Consider the following 18,023-nt stretch of genomic DNA (forward strand, 5'->3'; position numbering starts at 1 on the left):
ATGAATTTTGCCAAAGAAATTAACATGTAGGCAACATTCTTTCCTTAGCTAATACTTTTCCCATAGCTGTTTATTAATTCAAATAAATAAATGGTCATAGGAAAAAAGGTAGCTAAGGAAAGAAAGTTGTCACATGTTAATTGATGCGAAATTAATTTTACCAAAGGAATAAATATGCAGGCCACATTCTTTCCTTAGCTATGATTTTTCCCGAAGCTTTTTATTAATTTAAAAAAATAAATGCTCATAAGAAAAATGGTAGCTAAGGAAAGGAAGTTGTCACATGTTAATTTATACGAAATTAATTTTGCCAAAGAAATAAATATATATATTTTCCTTGGACATTTTTATTTTGTTTAAATAAAAATACATGTATTTTATCTATTTAATAAATAAAAATGTCCAAGGAAATGCAGTAGCTAAGGAAAAGGTAAAGCTAAGGAATTAATGTTGCCAAAAAATTATGTCTCAAGGAAATAATTCCTTAGTCACATTAATTCCTTAGCTACATTTTATAACTACTTTTCCTGGACATTTTTATTTACTCTATAAATAAAATACATGTAAATTTATTTTTGAAAAATACAAATGTCCAAGGAAAAGCAGTAGCTAAGGAAAAGATGTAGCTAAGGAATTAATGTTGCCAAAAAATTATGTCTCAAGGAAATAATTCCTGAGTCACATTAATTACATCTTTTTTCTATTACTGCTTTTCCTTGACATTTTTATTTATTTTATAAATAAAATACATGTAAATTTATTCTTTAAAAATACAAATGTCCAAGGAAAAGCAGTAGCTATGGAAAAGATGTAGCTAAGGAATTAATGTTACTCAGGAATTATTTCCTTGAGACATAATTTATAATTATTCCTTAGTTACAACTTTTTCTAGCTACTGCTTTTCCTTGACATTTGTATTTTTAAAAATAAATTTACATGTATTTTATTTACAAAATAAAAAATTGTCCAAGGAAAAGCAGTAGCTAGGAAAGGATGTAGCTAAGGAATTAATGTGACTAAGGAATTATTTCTTGAGACATAATTTTGTAACATTAATTCCTTAGCTACATCTTTTCCTTAGCTACTGCTTTTCCTTGGACATTTGTATTTTTTTAAAATAAATTTACATGTATTTTATTTATAAAATAAATAAAAAATGTCCAAGGAAAAGCAGTAGCTAAGGAAAAGATGTAGCTAAGGAATTAATGTGACTAAGGAATTATTTCCTTGAGACATAATTTACAACACACTTAGTTTATTACTGCTTTTCCTTGGACATTGGAATTTTTAAAAATCAATTTACATGTATTTTATTTATAAAATAAATAAAAAATGTCCAAGGAAAAGCAGTTGCTAAGGAAAAGATGTAGCTAAGGAATTAATGTGACTCGGGAATTATTTCCTTGAGATATTTATAACATTATTTATTACATCTTTTCTTTAGCTACTGCTTTTCCTTGGACATTTGTATTTTCGAAAAATAAATTTACATGTATTTTATTTATAAGCAGTAGCCAAGGAAAAGCAGTAGCTAAGGAAAAGATGTAGCTAAGGAATTAATGTGACTAAGGAATTCTTTCCTTGAAACATAGATTTTTGGCAACATTAATTCCTTAGTTCATCAGTTTTATTACTGCTTTTCCTTGACATTTGTATTTTAAAAATAATTTACATGTATTTTATTTTATAAAATAAATAAAAATGCCCAAGGAAAAGCAGTAGCTAAGGAAAATGTAATAAGGAATTAATGTGACTAAGGAATTATTTCCCTTGAGACATAATTTATAATATTAATTCCTTAGCTTCATCTTTTCCTTAGCTACTGCTTTTCCTTGGACATTTGTATTTTGAAAAAATAAATTACATGTATTTTATTTATAGAGTAAATAAAAAATGTCCATGGAAAAGCAGTAGCTATGGAAAAGATGTAGCTAAGGAATTAATGTGACTCAGGAATTATTTCCCTGAGACATAATTATTTATAACATTATCTTATTACATTTTTCAAATTACTGCTTCTCCTGACATTTGTATTTTTAAAAATAATTTACATGTATTTTATTTATAAAATAAATAAAAATGTCCAGGAAAAGCAGTAGCTAAGAAAAGATGTAGCTAAGGAATTAATGTGACTAAGGAATTATTCCCTTGAGACATATTTTGGCAACATTAATTTTTATTATCTAGCTACTGCTTTTCCTTGACATTTGTATTTTTAAAATGAATTTACATGTATTTTATTTATAAAATAAATAAAAAATGTCCAAGGAAAAGCAGTAGCTAAGGAAAAGATGTAGCTAAGGAATTAATGTGACTCAGGAATCATTTCCTTGAGACATAATTTATAACATTATTCTACTACATCTTTTCTTGTTACTGCTTTTTCTTGGACATTTGTATTTTACAAAAATAAATTTACATGTATTTTATTTATAAAATAAATAAAAAATGTCCAAGGAAAAGCAGTAGCTAAGGAAAAGATGTAGCTAAGGAATTAATGTGACTAAGGAATTATTTCCTTGAGACATAATTTTTTGGGAACATTAATTCCTTAGCTTCATCGTTTCTTTAGCTACTGCTTTTTCTTGGACATTTGTATTTTAAAAAAATAAATTTACATGTATTTTATTTATAAAATAAATAAAAAATGTCCAAGGAAAAGCAGTAGCTAAGGAAAAAATGTAGCTAAGGAATTAATGTGACTAAGGAATTATTTCCTTGAAACATATTTATAACATTAATTTATTTCATCTTTTCCTTAGCTACTGCTTTTCCTTGGACATTTGTATTTTTCAAAAATAAATTTACATGTATTTTATTTATAGAGTAAATAAAAAATGTCCAAGGAAAAGCAGTAGCTATGGAAAAGATGTAGCTAAGGAATTAATGTGACTCAGGAATTATTTCCTTGAGACATAATTATAACATTACCCTTTAGTTACATTTTTCCTTAGTTGTCGCTTCCTTGGACATTTGTATTTTTAAAAAATAAATTTACATGTATTTTATTTATAAAATAAATAAAAAATGTCCAAGGAAAAGCAGTAGCTAAGGAAAAGATGTAGCTAAGGAATTAATGTGACTAAGGAATTATTTCCTTGAGACATTTAATAAAAAAAAAAAATAAACGACCAAAAAATTTCAAAAAAATATCGTAGAGTCTACAGATGAAGCGTCGTCGATTGAATCATTGCCGGATCCGATTCGTCAATACTTGAAATTGGGCCCTGTCGAAAAATGTCACTATCACATCTGATAAAGCTTAAAAATTGAAAATAAATATGATGATTGCTTTTGGGAAAAAAAAAACATAAATTTCATTTAACATCAACTAATTTGGTACGGCGGTTCAAAAAATATCTTGCAAAAACAAATTCTGACACTACATTTTGTTTAATAAAAAAAAAAAAAAACGACCAAACAATTTCAAAAAAATATCGTAGAGTCTACAGATGAAGCGTCGTAGATTGAATCATTGCCGGATCCGATCCGTCAATACTTGAAATTGGGCCCTGTCGAAAAATGGCACTATCAAATCTGATAAGGCCCAAAAAGTAAAAAAAAAATATCATTATTGTTTTTGGGAAAAAAAAAAACATAAATTTCGATTACTATCAACTAATTCGGTTCGGCGGTTCAAAAAATATCTTGCAAAAACAAATTCTGACACTACATTTTGTTTAATAAAAAAAAAAATAAACAACCAAAAAATTTCAAAAAAATATCGTAGAGTCTACAGATAAAGCGTCGTCGATTGAAATATTGCCGGAATCGATCCGTCAATATTTGAAATTAGGCCTTGTCGAAAAATGGGAATATTAAATCTAATAAGGCCCGAAAATTGAAAATAAATATGATGATTGCTTTTGGGAAAAAAAAAACATAAATTTCATTTAACATCAACTAATTCGGTTCGGCGGTTCAAAAAATATCTCGCAAAAACAAATTCTGACACTACATTTCGTTGAATAAAAAAAAAAAAAACGACTAAAAAATTTCAAAAAAATATCGTAGAGTCTACAAATGAAGCGTCGTCAATTGAAACATTGCCGGAATCGATCCGTCAATATTTGGAATTGGGCCCTGCGAAAAATAGCACATCAAATCTGATAAGGCCCAAAAATTGAAAATAAATATGATGATTGCTTTTGGGAAAAAAATGAAACTTAATGGGCATCGTAGAAGCCAATTCGATTCATAACTTTTATTTTTATCGCGAAATAACAAAAAGTCAGACGAGAAGTGAAAACATGTGTCCTACGGAACACTAAAAAGAGAAATAAAAAGAAAAAATAGAAAAGAAAAAAGAAAAAAAAGGAAAAGTAAGGAAGAGGAAATTGTTATTTTGTTTTATTTTTATTTTATTTTTTATGCTACAAAATTAGATAAAATGGAAGGAAATGAAGGGAGAGGAAATTGTTTTTTTGTTATATTTTTTATTTTATTTTTTAAATTTTATTAATTAATTAATTAATTAATTTTTTTTTTTTTTATGAATACCTTATTTTATTTTATTTATTTTTTCTATATAATTAATTAGCGGTTTTTTTATTATATTTTTTTCTTTGCAAAACATATGCGTAAAAAATTGCAAACATGTTCAGCGGAGATAAAAATATATAATAAAAAAAACCACACTACTAATTTATTAAATAAAAAGAATAAATAAAATAAAATAAATTAAAAGAAAATACAATAAATTATGAAATTGATAAGAGAAACGAAAAAAGATTGGTGAGAACACGCGCTTGAGTGATGCAATTTTAAGCACATGTTCTGCAAAGATAAAATATAATAAAAAATCATACCAATGAATAATTTGTAATGTCCTGCGGTAAGCGCCGAACTTTTTTTAATTTTAGATAAATTATATTTTATAAAATTATATACCTATTCAGGGTACAATCGGATACCTCTAGCTCCACCTTATGCATTATAAGGGTAACAGTTAAGGGAGCAAACGCATCCCCGAGCACCCCCTGAATATTCCCGACGTACCCTACGGTCAGCTTGTGCCTCTAACCCAATATATCGATCAGTTCACTGGTATCTCTGATCCCGTGACTATCAGCTCTTCCAGCTCTAACTGTTTTAATATTTGCTTCAAAAAGTCTTAGAATAATTTTAAGAGTCACCAGCCGAAAAACTGTTTAAACTTGAATATGTTTTTTAAATTTTTATAAGTATCATAATCTCAGTTCCTATATATGTGAATTAACTCTGACGAGAGCACATGTCCGAATCGTTGAATAACAACTAACGTAAAATAATGATAAATGAGCTATAAAAGAATGAATCATAACAGACTCATAATTCGATGACGACTTGATGTCTCCTAATCAGTTGTATTATTTCAAAAAAAATCAATTTATTGAAAAAAAAAAAATATTTATAAATTGAACTGGCAGAATCTGGCATAAACTGGCAGACTGTTGATAGTCAAATATGTGGCTGGCAAAATCTAACAGACTGTTGGAAATCAAATATGTGGCTGACAGAATCTGGCAGAATCTGGCATGCTGTTGGTAGTTGAATATGTGGCTGACGGAATCTGGCAGAATCTGTAAGAATCTGGCAAACTGTTGAAAGCCGAATATTTAACTGGCAGGATCTGCCGGAATCTGCCAGATTTTGTCATTTTTTGTCGACTCTTGCAGAATCTGCCAGATTTTTTTCACCAGGATACCTTCACATATCATTTATCTCCCAGTCACCGTCCGAGCAATATATCATCTCCAACTGAAAATTGTAGATCTAGACGGAGATTTAGTAAATTTTCGAGGAAAAGTCATAACAATAAGATTACATGTGAAAAGTATAAAATAATGGATATCGTCTTTCAATGATAGAACTGCTGTTGCAAATACTACCAGTCTAGTAAAAATGGCTATTGCTCATTTATTCGAAGATATCCGTTATGAAATAAATGCTATCAAAGTGGATCGTAGTAAGAATGTTGGAATCACAACTCTTAAGAAAGGTTATGTATCACTTTCACTTAATCAGAAAGCACTATTGGAAAATTCAGGCTGGACAGACTTTACTATAAACAATAATAATAGATACTTTGATATATCAATACCATTGAGCTTACTACTTGGACTTGCCGAATATTATCGTAAAGTGATTATTAGGGCAAAGCATAAGCTCATTCTCACAAGATCAAATACTGATACCGATGCATATCTTAAAACAATAGCAGCAGAAACTGCAAAAATTGCTATTGAAAATTTAGAATGGGTTGTACCATACATTCGAGTTTCGAATAATGAAAAAATTCAACTTCTAATCTATACCCGAGGAACGAAATTTATATATATCTTTATATACCTTTATATATTTACATAAAACTTTATAAAATTTTATAAAATTTTATATAATTTTATATAATTATATAAAAATTTGAAGAATTTTTAAACTCTCTATATATAATTATATACAACTTTATAAGGTTACATACAGCTATATATAATTTTATAAAGTTATATATAAATGTGTACAAAGTTGTGAACGATTTGTGTATAAGTATATATAATTATATAAAGCTATATATTTCTATATGTAGCTGTATAAAGTTTCATATAGTTTTATAAAAGTATATAAACTTGTATATGAATATACGAAGATATTTTTACCCAAGGAACGATCGTTATAAAGGTATATAAAGTTATATAGTTACATACAATTGTATGAAGCTATATATAATTGTATATTCTACACAGTAAAAAAAATGTAAAATTTAACATTTTTGATGTCAAAATGGTCTACACTTTTTAAAGTAAATTCAACATTTTTAAGTGTTAAATTTTAACATTTAAAAAGTGTTAAAATTAACATTCGAAAAAATGTTAACATTTAACATTTAAAAAAGTGTAGACCGATTTTGACATCCAAAAAAATGTTAAAAATTTTACATTTAAAAAAATGTAAATTGTCTTGAAGAAAAAATGTAAATTGTCTTGAAGAAAAAAAGCATATGAATATGATTATGTTTCAAATTATTTATTTCAATCTTTTCTTAATTATAAAATTACAAACAATCACACAAAATATTAATAATAATATTTATATTCACAAAATAAATTTATTTGTAGTAAAATGGATATATAATATAAAAAAAAAATTGACACAAACGAGCAAAATCATAGGTTAGGTATGACACATTGGTAATAAAAAGTAAATAATTATTTATTTCGAATAGATATGATCTCGATAAAACAAAAAAAAGATGAACTGAAGAATAACTTATGTTTTGTAACTTCTTTAATTATATTATTTATTTTTATAATATGTATTAAACTTATTTCTGTAACACTAAGTTTTATTTGGCGTCGTTCACTGGTAAAAGCGAGGGAAAATAATGAACGCAACTCGCAAGAGTCAAGACCTAGCGGTCATCTCTCAACTAATTTTTAACATTCGAAAAATGTCAAATCCAAAATTTAACATTTTTTTAAGTGTTAATTGTATGTGTAAAAAAAATTGACATTTTTTTAAATGTCAAATTTACATTTTTTCTAATTTTTACATTTTTTTAGATGTTAAAGATGAAAATAATGTTAAATTTCCATTTAACACTTAAAAATGTAAAAATTTGACATTTTATTTTTAATATTTACTTTTTACATTTTACATTTTTTTTTACTGTGTATATATAACTTTATATACCTTTATAGTTATATATAGCTTATATATAGCAGTATGAATAAGTTTTTATACATGTACAAGTTTTATATAATTATATTAATATAGAACATAATATTTATAAATTAGTGAACCAAAGTTACAAATAATAATATAGAGCGAGTTCATATATTCGCTGGCTTCTTTAATTGGAATAATGTGTTCTATTCGGATTCCAACAGCATCATGAACGAAAAATGATAGGCTACTATCGAAAAAAAGGTCAATAAGTATAATAAGTATGTAAGCAAAGAAGGTATAATAAGGTAAATAGAGCTTACACGGAAAAAAAATTTCATCAAATTTTACTATGCTGCCACATTACCAAAGAACTATCTTTTAACTATTAAAAAATTTACTATCATTTTAACGAAAAAAAAACAATTGTAGTCTTGAAAAATTGCCATAGCAATTTTTCTTACGTTTTTTTACATTTCTCGATGAAAAATTACAACGTATAAAGAAAAATTTTACAAAACCAAATTAAAATAATCCAGCCTAAAATAACATTGCAGCATAGCAAAAATATTTTTTTTGCTTGGTATATTTATAAAATTTACTCTGCTGTTGTGGACAAAATTAAAATGATCCTCTGAAAATTTACAATGTAGCATAGTAATTTTAATAACTTAATAACATATTTAAAATTACAATGGGGCATAGCAAATTGATGACGGACTCAGAAATCAACAAGAAAAACGTGACTTTTGCTTGTTGATGTAAAGCAAATAAATTTTTGTATTCACACGCGTTATCGTGGCGCATCGGGTACTGCGTAGGGTTGGTAACCGAAAGGTATGAGGTTCAAGTCCTGAGCGTGGACAGTTTTTTATGTCTAAATTTTGCGTTTGACCATTTTAAAATACAGTTACATATACATTAATACAATTTTATATACCTTTATACACTTGTATAAAATTTTATAAAAGTAATAGTTATCGATCTTTATATAAAACTTTATACATTTGTATGAAGTTTTATATAGTTATATAAAGTTTTATACAACCTGTTATATATAGCTTTATAAATAAAGTGGCAATATAAAACCATATATAACTTTATACAACTTTATAAAATTTTATATAATTATATAAAGTTATATATAAATTTCGTTCCTCGGGTATATCAAAAGATCCAGCTATTTTACTGAGTGTTCCGTCGGAAAGAGAGGTAAGTGAGAAGAGTGAGAGAAAAAGGGTAAAATTTATTTTACTAAAATAAAATAAAAAGTAAAATAAAATAAGAGAGAAAATATACAACAAACATTGGGCTAGCGTGCCTAATCCTCTGGCGACACGAGTCAATGCCGACCAGTGCCTCAGACTGACAACTTTGGCTATTAGAAAATCGTTGCAGTTCGAGGACAATGGGGATTAGACCGCTGACCTCGAAGACCACCCAGTCTTTCGGAAAATAAAATGAATTAAAATGTAAAACATTTTGGAAAGTTCTTTTCGGGTCCAACGACATTTGGTTATACCAACGTCGTTGTGGCCTTCTGGAATTTTCCAGAATTTTTATATTGAGGCCCAGAAGCTAAGTTAGCGTCCTGGACCTTTTTTTGAGTCAGTTACATTCGCAGTCTCGTAGCCTACGTATCTCTTTGTTGTCACGTAGCTCTTACTAAAAATCAACTTAAATAAATTAGCAGTTCAATAAGATAAATTCAAATTAATTTAATAAATAAATTAAATAATAATATGAAATTTAAACAGTAATTTAAATAACAATTATTAAATTTAACCGATAACAAATAAGAAATATTACTGTGTTGATTATTTAAATCAGTTATCCTAAATTCCTTACTATATGGAGTATATGGAGTGTAAAAACATCAACACAACTCGAGAAACCAAGATATGTAATTGTGGTATTTCAAACCGCACCTAAAAATCATGCTATATATGCATAATATGCATATATGATAAAAATGCAAGTTATTTTGATCTCTGTAATTTACGAGATGTGAAATTATTTTTAAATTTACAATTTTACCCATATGGAAATTTAAATCTCGATATAAGCAAGAATCAATTTTCTTTGCTCTATGATATGTTCATAAATTTTAAATCATCATACTATAGTAAAGAGCCAGAACTATCATCAACAAAAAAGAATTTTTGGAGGAAGCGCCACTCATTGTTATAGACTGTTCAAAACAAAATAAATTCCTGAGAAGTGAACCTGTGGATATACGTTTGGAAATCGAATCAGTGGAACAGTTCCCTGCAAATACAACATCTACTGTTTGATATTCGACGATTGAATTGTGGAGTACAAAACTATAAGTGGTTCCGTTTGAAAATTGGTATAAATTGAAATATAAACGAAAAAATTTTATCATTTACTACTCATTTCTTGAAGAAGCAACAACCAAAAATTTTCAAGAGTGATTAACCAGAAATGGATAAAAGAAATAATAAATTAGTCAACGACTATTCTCATATAAATATGATGGTGTACGAATCGAAGAAAAGAGAGACCATTTAAAAAATCAAAATCTTTATATGGTTCTGAACGATTTTACAATCAGACAACATCTGATAAATATGATGCAGTTGGAAATCATAGACCAAAAACCAACCATTAATTATCTACAACGAAGAATCAGCCAGTTGAAAAAATGAAATAAATTAAAGTGAAAAATTTTTCATTTCTCATTTATCTTGTGATGAGACGACATCAAAAAATGTTCAAAAAAGGTAAATCTATTGATAAATATTCAGAAAAAGCTTGTTTGTTGAATGGAAAAAAAGAAAAAAAATTCAATGAACCAAGATCGAATGATTCGGAGAAAAAGAAACCAAGTCAATATGAAAAAATCAAATATGAAAAACTCATAGATGAGTAAACATCAAGTTTCCTCCAATTCAACACTTGTTAGTTGACCATGATGTATCACACATGGTTGTATGCATACAAGGCTGCACGATATGGAGAATGGGAACAACTTGCACGTGATAATGAACGGTTCAACATGAAAATTCAACGATTAAGCAAAATAATCGATCCAATATCAATCAAAAAATATCAACAAATTGTAAATAATGTAAAATGATAATAATAAATTTTTTTTTATATAAAAATGAAAAAAATTGATGTTCAGTACTTTTTCACCTTTCCAATATTTATTTATAGATAAATAGAATAGAAAAATATGAAAAAAAAAAATTCACAACAAATCTTTCTTTTAATAAGTGAATATTTATTCTCAATAATTTTATTCTATACAATAAAAAGACATAGCCGGATCCTTGGAAACGCAGTTTTACGCAAACTATTGGTCCGATTTACATGAAATTTAACATAGATATTTAGTTTGTGCTCAGGAGGGTTTATCTCCACGAAAATATCATCCAGGTTACCTTTTACGATCACCAGGAAGTCAAAATGATTTTTCTAATTTTCTTCGAGATTTTTCCTATTATTTTAACTAAAAAATATACTTTTTGAAAAAGAGGATATTAAAAATATTACATCAGTTTGTAATGGTGGTTCTCGGTTCACCAGGTAGTAAAAATTGAATTTGCATGATCTTTTGGGTTTTTTTTTGATCAAACTGTATATTTTATCGAGAATTAAAATTAGAAATATTGTATTGTTTTATAATGTTGGTTTTCGTTTCACCAGGATGTAAAGATTGAATTTTTTCATCATCTCCTGGGTTTTTTTTGATTAAATAGTATATTTTATCGAGAATTAAAATTAGAAATATTGTATTATGATATAATGTTCGTTTTCGGTTCCCTAGGATGTAAAAATTAAATTTTTTCATCATCTCATGGGTTTTTTTTTGATCAAACTGTATATTTTATCGAGAACTAGAATTAGAAATATTGTATTATTTTATAACGTTAGTTTTCGGTTAACTAGGATGTAGAGATTGAATTTTTTTCAAAAAGTAGATAATAGGAAAAATGTAACAGGTATTTATATATCATACTATTTATTATATTCGATTTATTCTCTATTTATGATATTTATTCTATTTGGATGGATAAGAGTTATACAAGTAAGACAGGGTTCACAACAATAATCCAAAGATTTGAGAATGTCGTTATCTAATAAATAACCGAACCCAGGTTCAAAATTACAATTACTTGAATGTTCTCTTTCTAAACTCAGAATTGCATTTCGAAGTCGGTTTATATCAATGTTAAGAATCTTCAAATGACAAAAAGAACATATAATAACTTTTTTGGTTGAAGACATGGTCAATTTTCCTTTTTTACATATTAAACATGCAAAATCATTAAGTACACTTTGATTAATCATCTCCAGTAATCTGATTACCTCTGCAAGAAATGAAATATGGTTGAATCTAGAAATAATTTTTTTTTATAAAATGATAAAAACATACCGGCTTTATTGAATGAGAATTCCTGTTCGTATTCTGAAATCTCTATTTGATCAAATTGGATACTTTGATTATTAGCAATTGAAAAAAATTTTTTCTTTAGGACGTCGAGAAGCAATTTATATTCGAGTTTTTTCTTGGAATGTTTATCAATGACTCTTGAAGTTATATCATCAAATTTAAATAAAATATATCTATTATCAAAAGTAATTTCACAACACGTCTAATTTAAAGTAAAGAAATTATTAATAAACATTAAATATAATAATAGAAGAATTACAAAAAACAAACTTTAAAAATTTGGCGATTCATCATAAGTATTGGCTGTGTCCCAAAAGACCTTTGTGGTAAATAATTATTGTAATAATTTTCAAGAATAAAATTGAACTATAAATTCCTTGAACATAATTTACCATTTATTTATTTTATTTATTTATTTATTATCAATTGTGTATACCAATTATGTATCTTAACCTTTCTTGAATCACAAATTGCTTGGCAATAGAAAATCAACAACATTAGAAAAAAAAACAAAGAATTGAAAGTTGAAAGTATATTTCGAATTACTTACATTCAGGTCTATTTGGAAATATGAACATAATGATTTTTTTTTCAAAATGAGTAAATTCAAAAAAAACGTAACAGGTATTGATGGTATTTGATTCATAATCTATTTATTATATTCATTCTATTTGGCTCAATAAGAGTTATTCTTTTTTTTTAATAACTTACATTCAGGTCTATTTGGCAATATGAACATAATAAATCTTTTTTCGTTGATGTTCAGAATTTACGATCGTAAAAAATTGAAAATATTTCCTGATGTACTAAGGTTGTTTAAAAAACCTGATTACTTCGGTTTATTGGAAAATATGATCTCTCTTATAATTACCGATGACAATCGTTCTTTTTATAATGTGAGAGTTACAACTATATTTCGAGTTACGTACATTTAGGTTTATTTGGAAATATGAACATAATAAATGATTTTTCCTTGATGTTCAGAATTTATAATAATAAAAACTTAAAAATATTTCCTGATGTTCCAAGTTCAAAAAAAGGTGAATTGGATATTAGAATAATTACATCTATTGGAAAATATTTTTTTTAGAAAATTTTCATTGATTCAATAATTTTATTCTTATCTGAAGTAAGCTGTATGTTTAAAAAAAAAAGACAATCGTTTGAATTGCATAAAATTATCTCTTATAACTGACATGTCATGTTACGAATAAGTGATTAATATGCCGAAAAGAAAACAAAATATTGGAAGAAAAACATTATTAGGAAAAAGATTAAAAAGATTCAAAGATCCACATGATGAAATAACAAGATGATGATGAACCACGAGAAGATGTACAAACATTAACGTTAGATCAAATTCATGAACAAAAAAGTGAACGTACACAACGAAGACATTCTAAAATGAAAAAAAAATTCAAAATGAAAGCTTTCAATTATAGTCATAGTGATATATACGATGATGAAGATTGTCGTATTTCTATAGGTCAAATGAATTTAGAATGTAAGTATTGTGGAGCTTTAAAATTTAAAGACGAATCACATAGCCATTCCCATTGAGAAAAATAACTCAAAGTGGCCAAATACGATCTCACATACTGATAATAGATATTACCAGTATCTGTGAAAACTAAATTTCCGCAGTAATCTACCGTTGTGAGATGATATGCTTTGCATCTAGCAGCGCGAATACTAGAACATTTTGGACACAACTTATTAATGGAACACCGAAAACTTGATTTCGCCATAAAAAATCTTCTCCAAGAGGTTTTTTGATGGATTATTCGGTTGCAGGATTGTAAATACCACAATGCTAGGACAAAACAATAAATAAAAGTAGTGCAAAAAAAAAAAAACAACCTACGATGGCGTTCTTCATGATTTTTTTCGTTATAACAAGCAAACTGATATATATAAAATAAAAATGCCAACATCATCAACAGGAATATGGCACGAATGAATAAATCCATAATTATAGAGAGGTCCATATTTCCATACACTTGAAAAAAAAAAAAAAAGGTTACGGATTATTCAAATTGAATGAATTAAATGTTTCAAACTATAATACCGACAACTAATAAATCAAAAATAAACATAAACTAATACATAAAAAATTTCTCCGGGTAAATAAATTTATAACTTTTTAAATAATTGAAAAGAAAAAATAATAAATACGTGTAAATTTTCCTTATTCTATGTACTTTCATTTTGTCGAGGAGCATTTTCGCGATTTGACCACACCTTTCACCTCTGAAACCGAAGCGAATCTCAAAAGAATTAAAAAAAAAAAATTTCTCCGGGTAAATAAATTTATAACTTTTTAAATAATTGAAAAAAAAAAAAAATAAATACGTGTAAATTTTCCAGATTCTATGTGCTTCAATTTCGTCTCAGGGAATTTTCGAGATTTGACCACCCCTTTTCCCCCTGGAACCGCTGCGAATCTCAAAAAAGTAAAAAAAAAAATTTTTCCGGATGAATAAATTTATAAGTTTTTTAATAATTGAAAAAAAAAAAAAAATAAATACGTGTAAATTTTCCTTATTCGATGTACTTTAATTTCGTCTCAGAGAATTTTCACGATTTGATCACCCCTTTGCATCTATCAACCAAATGACAACAAGACTTTGGATTTATTTTTCTATTCTATTTTAATGTTAATATAATGAATGAATTTTGTATATGTTTTAAGAATCTTAAAAAGTACTTGGTGGATTCACCAAGTGTTAAAAATACATTCGAAGTCTTTTTATGTTACACCAGCACGTGAAGAGGTACTTGGTGGATCCACCAAGTGATGTCTTAGCGAGTCTTTGAATATATTTTTATATAATACTAAGTGGTAAAAATACATTAAAAATTCGAAAAAAGTGTGCAATTGTATTTGTCTAGGAATTTTTAACTTTTCCATTTTCAATAACCTTATTGAGATAGGATTAGTATATTACTAACCATGACCGTAACCAGTCCCAACGGTATTAATATTTGAAACTTACCTGTATATATTTTATTATACAATATGATATTTGTTTATTTGTATATGTAATATTTTAATAAATATAATATTTGTATGTATTCTATATATTATATTTGTGTATACATTTGTATACTTTATACATGTATACATATGAAATGTTTTTTTCGTTTAATTATTTGTGTATCTGTTGCTAAGAAGAAAAATAACGATAATAAAAAAAAAAAAGAATAAAACATATTGACATAAGCATTACCCCGGCAACGCCGGGTCCGGCCTACTAGTTTACAATAAATTATTCTTCCATCTTTTCTTCAATATCTATTTTTTCTTCTTCTTTGCTTTGAATAAAGCGTTCTAATTTTTCATCTTGGTCCCATAGTTCAATAACTTATTTATGATTTGTCGTAAGTCAGTATGGTCAGATTCATAGAAATGATCTTTAATAAGTTCATAGGTGTCTGTGACCCATAGTCGTTCTGGAGATAGAAAAATGAGAGACGATTGACTGTTATGACTTGAAAATACTTCATCACGTGTTTTCATATCCATATCTCTTTTCAAAAGTTCCATATTCTCGCAAAATAAATGTAAATTTTCATGAAAATCTTTTAATTTCTCCACTCGTTGAAGATAGGCAGGATGTGATAAGAAAAATTGTAAAAAAACTTCAGATTTACCACAGCTATACTTTTCCATCAATCTGAAAGGAATAAAATTAGATTATGCATCGAATGGAATTTTTTTTCTTTGAAATATTATTACTCAATATATACTTACTTTGCCGTAAGCCATTCTTTCAAGTGTAAAACATTTTTCTTAGCACAGTGTGCGTTGATGATATTATTCATATATCTATGTTTTTTACAGAGAAATATTTTGAAATTTTTTAAAGCTGGACAACCCATATTATATAGGTCGATGACTAGTTTGGAATAATTGATTATTTTTTTGTATAGAACATTAACATCTTGCCAAATTGGACTGTGGAAGTTTCGTCTTAACCAATTGTTAATTGTTTTGAATTGTGGTGGTATACTGAACCATGGTCTAAGTGGACTTATAAATATATGATGAATTAGATCATTTCGTAGATAAACACTTGCAAACTCTTCAACAATAAGCTCACTAGGTAGTTGGAAACCTTAAATGTCAACGATCACTGCCATTTTTTTTTATTTTAATGTGGCTGACACGAGAAACTATGAAAGACTAATTTTTTAAATGGAAAATTCCCATTCTTACAGAATTCACCCCTCCAATTTCAAGTTATTGATTGATGACGTCATCATCAAATGTTCTATTTACGAGCTTCGAGAACATTCTAGAAATTTCCTGAATATTCTAGAACCTTCAATGACGTCATTTGGAAGTTCCGAGAATTCTGTCCCCCGTCACCTCGTTCCATTCCTAACCCCTTCGTTCCTGTCCCTTGCCCCCTTCATCCCCTCGACTACTGGTCCAAAACCAACCCTGTATAACTACTGCCCAGTGATCCTTGGGGTAGGTGGGGATCTTTCGGGGATGTTTGGTTTTTTCCTTGGTCCATTTCCTGTTTTCCTCTATTTACTTAACTTTGTAGCGAGATAGTATGCTCCCGCGCATATTTGATATCTCCCACCACATTGACCTGTAATGTGACATCGTCAATGAGGTATTCACTTTTGTATATATATGTGTGTAATAGAGAAAACTCTCTTCTTTTCTCTTGAGTCTTGACTCTCCCCTCGAGTCCGGCCGTCAAGCTAAACGGCGCGTCCGAGCTATCTCGTAAAAGTGTATTGGTGATGTGGCTATGCCACCTCATAACCAGTTATATATATATTGTATCTTGTTAAATTAAATCGTCAAATAGTCTAATTGCTAAATAAATTATTTTGTTATTTTTAATATTAAATATAAAATCTCGTGTCTTTATTTAAAATTAAATTCAATGTAAAAAAGTAAAGTGAGGGAAACCACACTTTACAACTTCAATTGGTCAGCCCGAGTGGCTTGATTTTCATTTATTATTTAATAGTATTTTCAATTATAATATTGTAACATGAGTGGTATGAAAAGAATCCTTGTAATTTTCGGATTCTGTCGATATTACTCATTGCATTATTTTATCTTTTGATTTTATTAATAAAATTGGCGATAGTGCCGCTTGGCAATAATGCCGGCTCAAGAAAATTGTTAAGGGTGCAATGCCTCTAGCTCCCCTCAGCATGTTACCCATGTAATGTACTAGATGGAGCTAGGGGTACTAAAATGCACCCTGAATACATAGATAAAGAAAAAAATTATAAATTAAAAAAAATAAAAAGTTGGTGCGTTTACCACAGAACATATAATAACTACACTACTACAATGACCATACTATTGACTTAGAAAAAAAATTTCAAACCAATATGACCTTAAATGGAAAAAACCAAAATTAAAAAAAATTACAGTAGTAGAAACTAACCGCGTTGTCAAAATTTGTAGAAATTTGTAGTGGGTAAATTATAACTTGAAGCTGCATAATTTTCATGGAAAGTTGATTTATTTATAAAGACCTTAATAAACATTTGCACAACTTATTAATTTATTGCCTAAAAATAAAATATCTGTTAGATTGTTAATCTGTGGCATTACTGGAGTCCTATACTTCGATCGAAAAGACGATTATTACCTATCAGTTAAAAGACAACTTAAGATCTAATAAAAGAGATTTCTCTTTATTTTTATTGTAAATAAACATTATTGTTTACAATGATTTAACAAAATTATTATATGTTATCATTAACAACAACAATATAATAATAAAGCATATAAAATTTGTCTATTTGCGACAAGTGTCTAATAATCAATTCAATTATTATTTGAATTCTGTATGAATTAAAATTCACTACACATCAAAGTTTTAGATATTTACATCACTACTTTTGAGATAATGACTCAGATTATGAATAATCAATTTTTTTAAATTGAAATTATGATTAAATATTATAAAATGCTAAATCC

This window comes from Aphidius gifuensis, linkage group LG3 (assembly GCF_014905175.1).
Source record: "Aphidius gifuensis isolate YNYX2018 linkage group LG3, ASM1490517v1, whole genome shotgun sequence".
Classification (NCBI taxonomy): Eukaryota; Metazoa; Arthropoda; class Insecta; order Hymenoptera; family Braconidae; genus Aphidius; species Aphidius gifuensis.